General features: G+C 38.1%; 1 non-coding gene across 1 annotated transcript; it reads right to left on the bottom strand.

Annotated features, from left to right (window-relative positions):
- Positions 1 to 593: 593 nt before the first annotated feature.
- TRNAE-UUC lies at positions 594 to 665 on the bottom strand. Its single transcript has one exon. It is a non-coding gene; the product is annotated as a tRNA-Glu (tRNA).
- Between the last annotated feature and the right edge of the window lie 5917 nt (positions 666 to 6582).

The raw sequence follows: 6582 nt of genomic DNA, 5'->3' as shown, positions 1-6582 counted from the left end.
TTATGAGGAACCTCTGTGGCTATTCTTGTTGTGGGCTGTGCTTACTCAGTTACCTACAGAAAGGAGTATCATAACCAATGACAGGTCTGATGATGGCTGAGTACAATGGCATGACGACTTCCCTGCATCTAGATGTTATACCCTTAATGGGTATATATCACATCAAACGAGCTGTTTACTGAATACCTATTCATTGAACACTATCAAAAGCTTTACCCATCAAAAGATGTTTTAAGCATAATTTTCCCAGGGAAAATAACCAGTATCCCAACCACCGATTGTCATAAAAATAACAAAATTTAAAACCCAATTAGGCAATGCCCCCACACCTCCCTAACTAAATATACCAACACAGAGATTGCACTACAGTGAGGAAAAGGGCAAATTCCCACTGATGGCCCATTGTTTTTTCCCCAGGGAAATAATTTGCTAAAACGATCATTCAATAGATAGAGCTTTCGACAAATAGAGTTCGACGAATAGGTATTCGCTAAATAGTTTGCTCAACAATATGATTTAGACCCCCCCTCCCATTTATAAGTTGCATGACTAAGAAGGATTTTCTTACAACCTTAAGACACATAAAATGCTCTTTCCCATACCGGGAGTTGAACCCGGGCCGCCTGGGTGAAAACCAGGAATCCTAACCGCTAGACCATATGGGAAGTTATAAATTAGAGGACATATGCACAGTAAAGTAAGTGATAGTCTGATAAAGGTAGTATCGCTGCACATATGAGTAATGTGTTGCACTGGGAATCAGATTGTAACAGTATCTTTTTATAAGTAGAGCACATTCCCTTAAGATACTTTTTCCTTTAGGACTCTGATGACCCTTGTCTCTGGCGGGTGGCTGCAGACGAAGTTGTATCCCTGATATTGCATTTAAAGGTCAGTGTGCTGAATTAGTTTTGTCATTAGTATTGCTTGCTTCTGATTTACTTAGTACTGCATTCCAGTTGTTGCCCTCCTAAAACGATGTTTTATTTCTTCAACTTTCTTCACAAAGGAAGATCTTTATGGAAAAAATGTTATTTCCAGAATGTATTTACTACTGGCTTCACAACCAGCCTATTTTAGCAGAATTGTTAAAACTAAGCAAATGGAGTTATACCTTTCTCCTATTTAGTTACTTTGTTTTTACATTTATACAAATGTTTTCATTGCTTGTAGAATATAAACCAAAAAAATATTTTTCCTGCTTCAGCTAATCTGTTTCATTTTCTCATATCTCATGCTTTTTCAATTGATTGTCATCTGTGGAATTTGAGTTTGAGTACCAGGTACTTTGATGATCATGCACTCATTTTTAACATTATCAGCACTGCTCGGGTATTATGAAAAACCTTTGAAAAACCGTAATGCTGAAGATAACGTAGATGGAATACTGTCTGATAATTAACTGCTTTACTGCTTGCATACAGCTGCATAGTTTGCCCACATACACCATGTGGATGTCTTCTGTGGACTGGGTTGTAAGTGTCAGGAATCCCCTTTTTCATAGATTAGAACAATAAAGGCATAGGTTCATATATATAAATTAGTCTAATGACCACTGGGACGTTTGTAAGCTAGCCATGCAACCCAGATATAGTCCACAAGTTATTTTACCTTAGAGGTTATTTTTTGGGGGGTGTATATTACTTGGGACATGATTTAATGGCTGTCTCTGCCCATCAGAGACATTGGCATCTCACCAGGGTGAATTTCCGATTTTCCATCTACTAGTACAGGTTACACTTGAATAGGGTTAGGGAAGGGTTCTGTTTCCCATGGATGGGAAAAATATTCCAGAAAATGATGACGCTTTGAGATACAAACCTGCTCCTCCCAACATGTCCTATTTAAGTCACAAGCAAAGTTTAAATACTTAGATCTAGTAGTTCTGGTGCTTTTCATTTTGAGGAAATGCTAAAGTTCCATCAGAGCAGGCTCCATGGATGCCTGTTATGCCAAGCATAAATTGCCTTTCAGTAGGCTTAGCAAACAGAGTATAGAGACAGAGTTTTGAGGTGATCTGTATAGGACATTATGTTTACACCCTGTAGTCTTTTTATGAGGAACCTCTGTGGCTATTCTTGTTGTGGGCTGTGCTTACTCAGTTACCTACAGAAAGGAGTATCATAACCAATGACAGGTCTGATGATGGCTGAGTACAATGGCATGACGACTTCCCTGCATCTAGATGTTATACCCTTAATGGGTATATATCACATCAAACGAGCTGTTTACTGAATACCTATTCATTGAACACTATCAAAAGCTTTACCCATCAAAAGATGTTTTAAGCATAATTTTCCCAGGGAAAATAACCAGTATCCCAACCACCGATTGTCATAAAAATAACAAAATTTAAAACCCAATTAGGCTATGCCCCCACACCTCCCTAACTAAATATACCAACACAGAGATTGCACTACAGTGAGGAAAAGGGCAAATTCCCACTGATGGCCCATTGTTTTTTTCCCCAGGGAAATAATTTGCTAAAACGATCATTCGATAGATAGAGCTTTCGACAAATAGAGTTCGACGAATAGGTATTCGCTAAATAGTTTGCTCAACAATGTGATTTAGACCCCCCCTCCCATTTATAAGTTGCATGACTAAGAAGGATTTTCTTACAACCTTAAGACACATAAAATGCTCTTTCCCATACCAGGAGTCGAACACGGGCCGCCTGGGTGAAAACCAGGAATCCTAACCGCTAGACCATATGGGAAGTTATAAATTAGAGGACATATGCACAGTAAAGTACGTGATAGTCTGATAAAGGTAGTATCGCTGCACATATGAGTAATGTGTTGCACTGGGAATCAGATTGTAACAGTATCTTTTTATAAATAGAGCACATTCCCTTAAGATACTTTTTCCTTTAGGACTCTGATGACCCTTGTCTCTGGCGGGTGGCTGCAGACGAAGTTGTATCCCTGATATTGCATTTAAAGGTCAGTGTGCTGAATTAGTTTTGTCATTAGTATTGCTTGCTTCTGATTTACATTAGTACTGCATTCCAGTTGTTGCCCTCCTAAAACGATGTTTTATTTCTTCAACTTTCTTCACAAAGGAAGATCTTTATGGAAAAAATGTTATTTCCAGAATGTATTTACTACTGGCTTCACAACCAGCCTATTTTAGCAGAATTGTTAAAACTAAGCAAATGGAGTTATACCTTTCTCCTATTTAGTTACTTTGTTTTTACATTTATACAAATGTTTTCATTGCTTGTAGAATATAAACCAAAAAAATATTTTTCTTGCTTCAGCTAATCTGTTTCATTTTCTCATATCTCATGCTTTTTCAATTGATTGTCAACTGTGGAATTTGAGTTTGAGTACCAGGTACTTTGATGCTCATGCACTCATTTTTAACATTATCAGCACTGCTCGGGTATTATGAAAAACCTTTGAAAAACCGTAATGCTGAAGATAACGTAGATGGAATACTGTCTGATAATTAACTGCTTTACTGCTTGCATACAGCTGCATAGTTTGCCCACATACACCATGTGGATGTCTTCTGTGGACTGGGTTGTAAGTGTCAGGAATCCCCTTTTTCATAGATTAGAACAATAAAGGCATAGGTTCATATATATAAATTAGTCTAATGACCACTGGGCCCTTTGTAAGCCTAGCCATGCAGCCCACAATTGCAGTCCACAAGTTATTTTACCTTAGAGGTTATTTTTGGGGGGGTGTATATTACTTGGGACATGATTTAATGGCTGTCTCTGCCCATCAGAGACATAGGCATCTCACCAGGGTGAATTTCCGATTTTCCATCTACTAGTTCAGGTTGCACTTGAATAGGGTTAGGGAAGGGTTCTGTTTCCCATGGATGGGAAAAATATTCCAGAAAATGATGATGCTTTGAGATACAAACCTGCTCCTCCCAACATGTCCTATTTAAGTCACAAGCAAAGTTTAAATGCTTAGATCTAGTAGTTCTTGTGCTTTTCATTTTGAGGAAATGCAAAAGTTCCATCAGAGCAGGCTCCATGGATGCCTGTTATGCCAAGCATAAATTGCCTTTCAGCAGTCTTAGCAAACAGAGTATAGAGGCAGAGTTTTGAGGTGATCTGTATAGGACATTATGTTTACATCCTGTATTCTTTTTATAAGGAACCTCTGTGGATATTTTAGTTGTGGGCTGTGCTTACTCAGGTACCTACAGAAAGGAGTATCATAGCCAATGATAGGTCTGATGATGGCTGAGTACAATGGCTTGATGACTTCCCTGAATCTATTACTATACCCTTATTGGGTATATATCACATCATCGAACAAGCTATTTACTGAATACCTACTCGCTGAACTCTATCAAAAGCTTTACTCATTGAAAGATGTTTTAAGCAAAAGTTTTCCCAGGGAAATATCCAGTAGCCCAACCACCGATTGTCATAAAAATAAAATTTAAAACCCGATTAGGTGGGGGGCTATGCCCCCCACACCTCCCTAACTAAATATACCAACAACGAGATTGCACTACAGTGGGGAAAAGGGCAGATTCCCACTGACGGCCCACTGTTTTTTTCCCCAGGGAAATAATTTGCTAAAACAATCATTCGATAGATAGAGCTTTCGACAAATAGAGTTTGACGAATAGGTATTCACTAAATAGTTTGTTCAACAATGTGATTTAGATGCCCCCATTTATAAGTTGCATGACTAAGAAGGATTTTCTTACAACCTTAAGACACATAAAAGGCTCTTTTCCATACCGGGAATCGAACAAGGGCCACCTTGGTGAAAGCAGGAATTCTAACCGCTGGACCATATGGGCAGTTATAAATTAGAGGACGTGTGCACAGTAAAGTACATGATAGTGTGATAAAGGTAATATCGCTGCACATATGAGCATATCTTAGTAATGTGTTGCACTGAGAATCAGATTGTAACAGTATCTTTTAATAAGTAGAGCACATTCCCTTAAGATACTTTTTCCTTTAAGACCCTGATGACCCTTGTCTCTTGACGGGTGGCTGCAGATGAAATTGTATCCCTGATATTGCATTTAAAGGTCAGTGTGCTGAATTAGTTTTGTCATTAGTATTGCTTGCTTCTGATTTACATTAGAACTGCATTCCAGTTGTTGCCCTCCTAAAACGATGTTTTTATTTCTTCAACCTTCTTCACAAAGGAAGATCTTTATGGAAAAAATGTTATTTCCAGAATGTATTTACTACTGGCTTCACAACCAACCTATTTTAGCAGAATTGTTAAAACTAAGCAAATGGAGTTATACCTTTCTCCTATTTAGTTACTTTGTTTTTACATTTATACAAATGTTTTCATTGCTTGTAGAATATAAAATAAAAAAAATATTTTTTTTGCTTCAGCTAATCTGTTTCATTTTTTCATATCTCATTCTTTTTCAATTGTCAACTGTGGAATTTGAGTTTGAGTACCAGGTACTTTGATGATCATACACTCATTTTTAACATTATCAGCACTGCTCGGATGTTAAGAAAAACCTTTGAAAAACTGTAATGCTGAAGATAACGTAGATGGAATATTGTCTGATAATTAACTGCTTTACTGCTTGCATACAGCTGCATAGTTCTCCCACATACACCATGTGGATGTCTTCTGTGGAATGGGTTGTAAGAGCTTTGGTAAGTGCCAGGAATCCTCTTTTTCATAGATGAGAACAATAAAGGCATAGGTTTGTATGTATAAACTAGTCTAATGACCACTGGGACCTTTGTAAACCTAGCCATGCAGCCCACAATTGCAGTCCACAAGTTATTTTACCTTAGAGGTTATTTTTTGGGGGGTGTATATTACTTGGGACATGATTTAATGTCTGTCTCTGCCCTTCAGAGACATAGGTATCTCACCAGGGTGAATTTCCGATTTTCCATCTACTAGTACAGGTTACACTTGAATCGGGTTAGGGAAGGGTTCTGTTTCCCATGGATGGGAAAAATATTCCAGAAAATGATGACGCTTTGAGATACAAACCTGCTCCTCCCAACATGTCCTATTTAAGTCACAAGCAAAGTTTAAATACTTAGATCTAGTAGTTCTGGTGCTTTTCATTTTGAGGAAATGCAAAAGTTCCATCAGAGCAGGCTCCATGGATGCCTGTTATGCCAAGCATAAATTGCCTTTCAGTAGGCTTAGCAAACAGAGTATAGAGACAGAGTTTTGAGGTGATCTGTATAGGACATTATGTTTACACCCTGTATTCTTTTTATGAGGAACCTCTGTGGCTATTCTTGTTGTGGGCTGTGCTTACTCAGGTACCTACAGAAAGGAGTATCATAACCAGTGACAGGTCTGATGATGGCTGAGTACAATGGCATGACGACTTCCCTGAATCTAGATGTTATACCCTTAATGGGTATATATCACATCAAACGAGCTGTTTACTGAATACCTATTCATTGAACACTATCAAAAGCTTTACCCATCAAAAGATGTTTTAAGCATAATTTTCCCAGGGGAAAATAAACAGTATCCCAACCACCGATTGTCATAAAAATAACAAAATTTAAAACCCAATTAGGCTATGCCCCCACACCTCCCTAACTAAATATACCAACACAGAGATTGCACTATGGTGAGGAAAAGGGCAAATTCC

This window comes from Protopterus annectens, chromosome 8.part0 (genome assembly GCF_019279795.1).
Source record: "Protopterus annectens isolate FY-2018-M chromosome 8.part0, PAN1.0, whole genome shotgun sequence".
Classification (NCBI taxonomy): Eukaryota; Metazoa; Chordata; order Ceratodontiformes; family Protopteridae; genus Protopterus; species Protopterus annectens.
The sequence above is the reverse complement of the archived record's forward strand: the minus strand, read 5'-3'. Positions and strand labels throughout refer to the sequence as shown.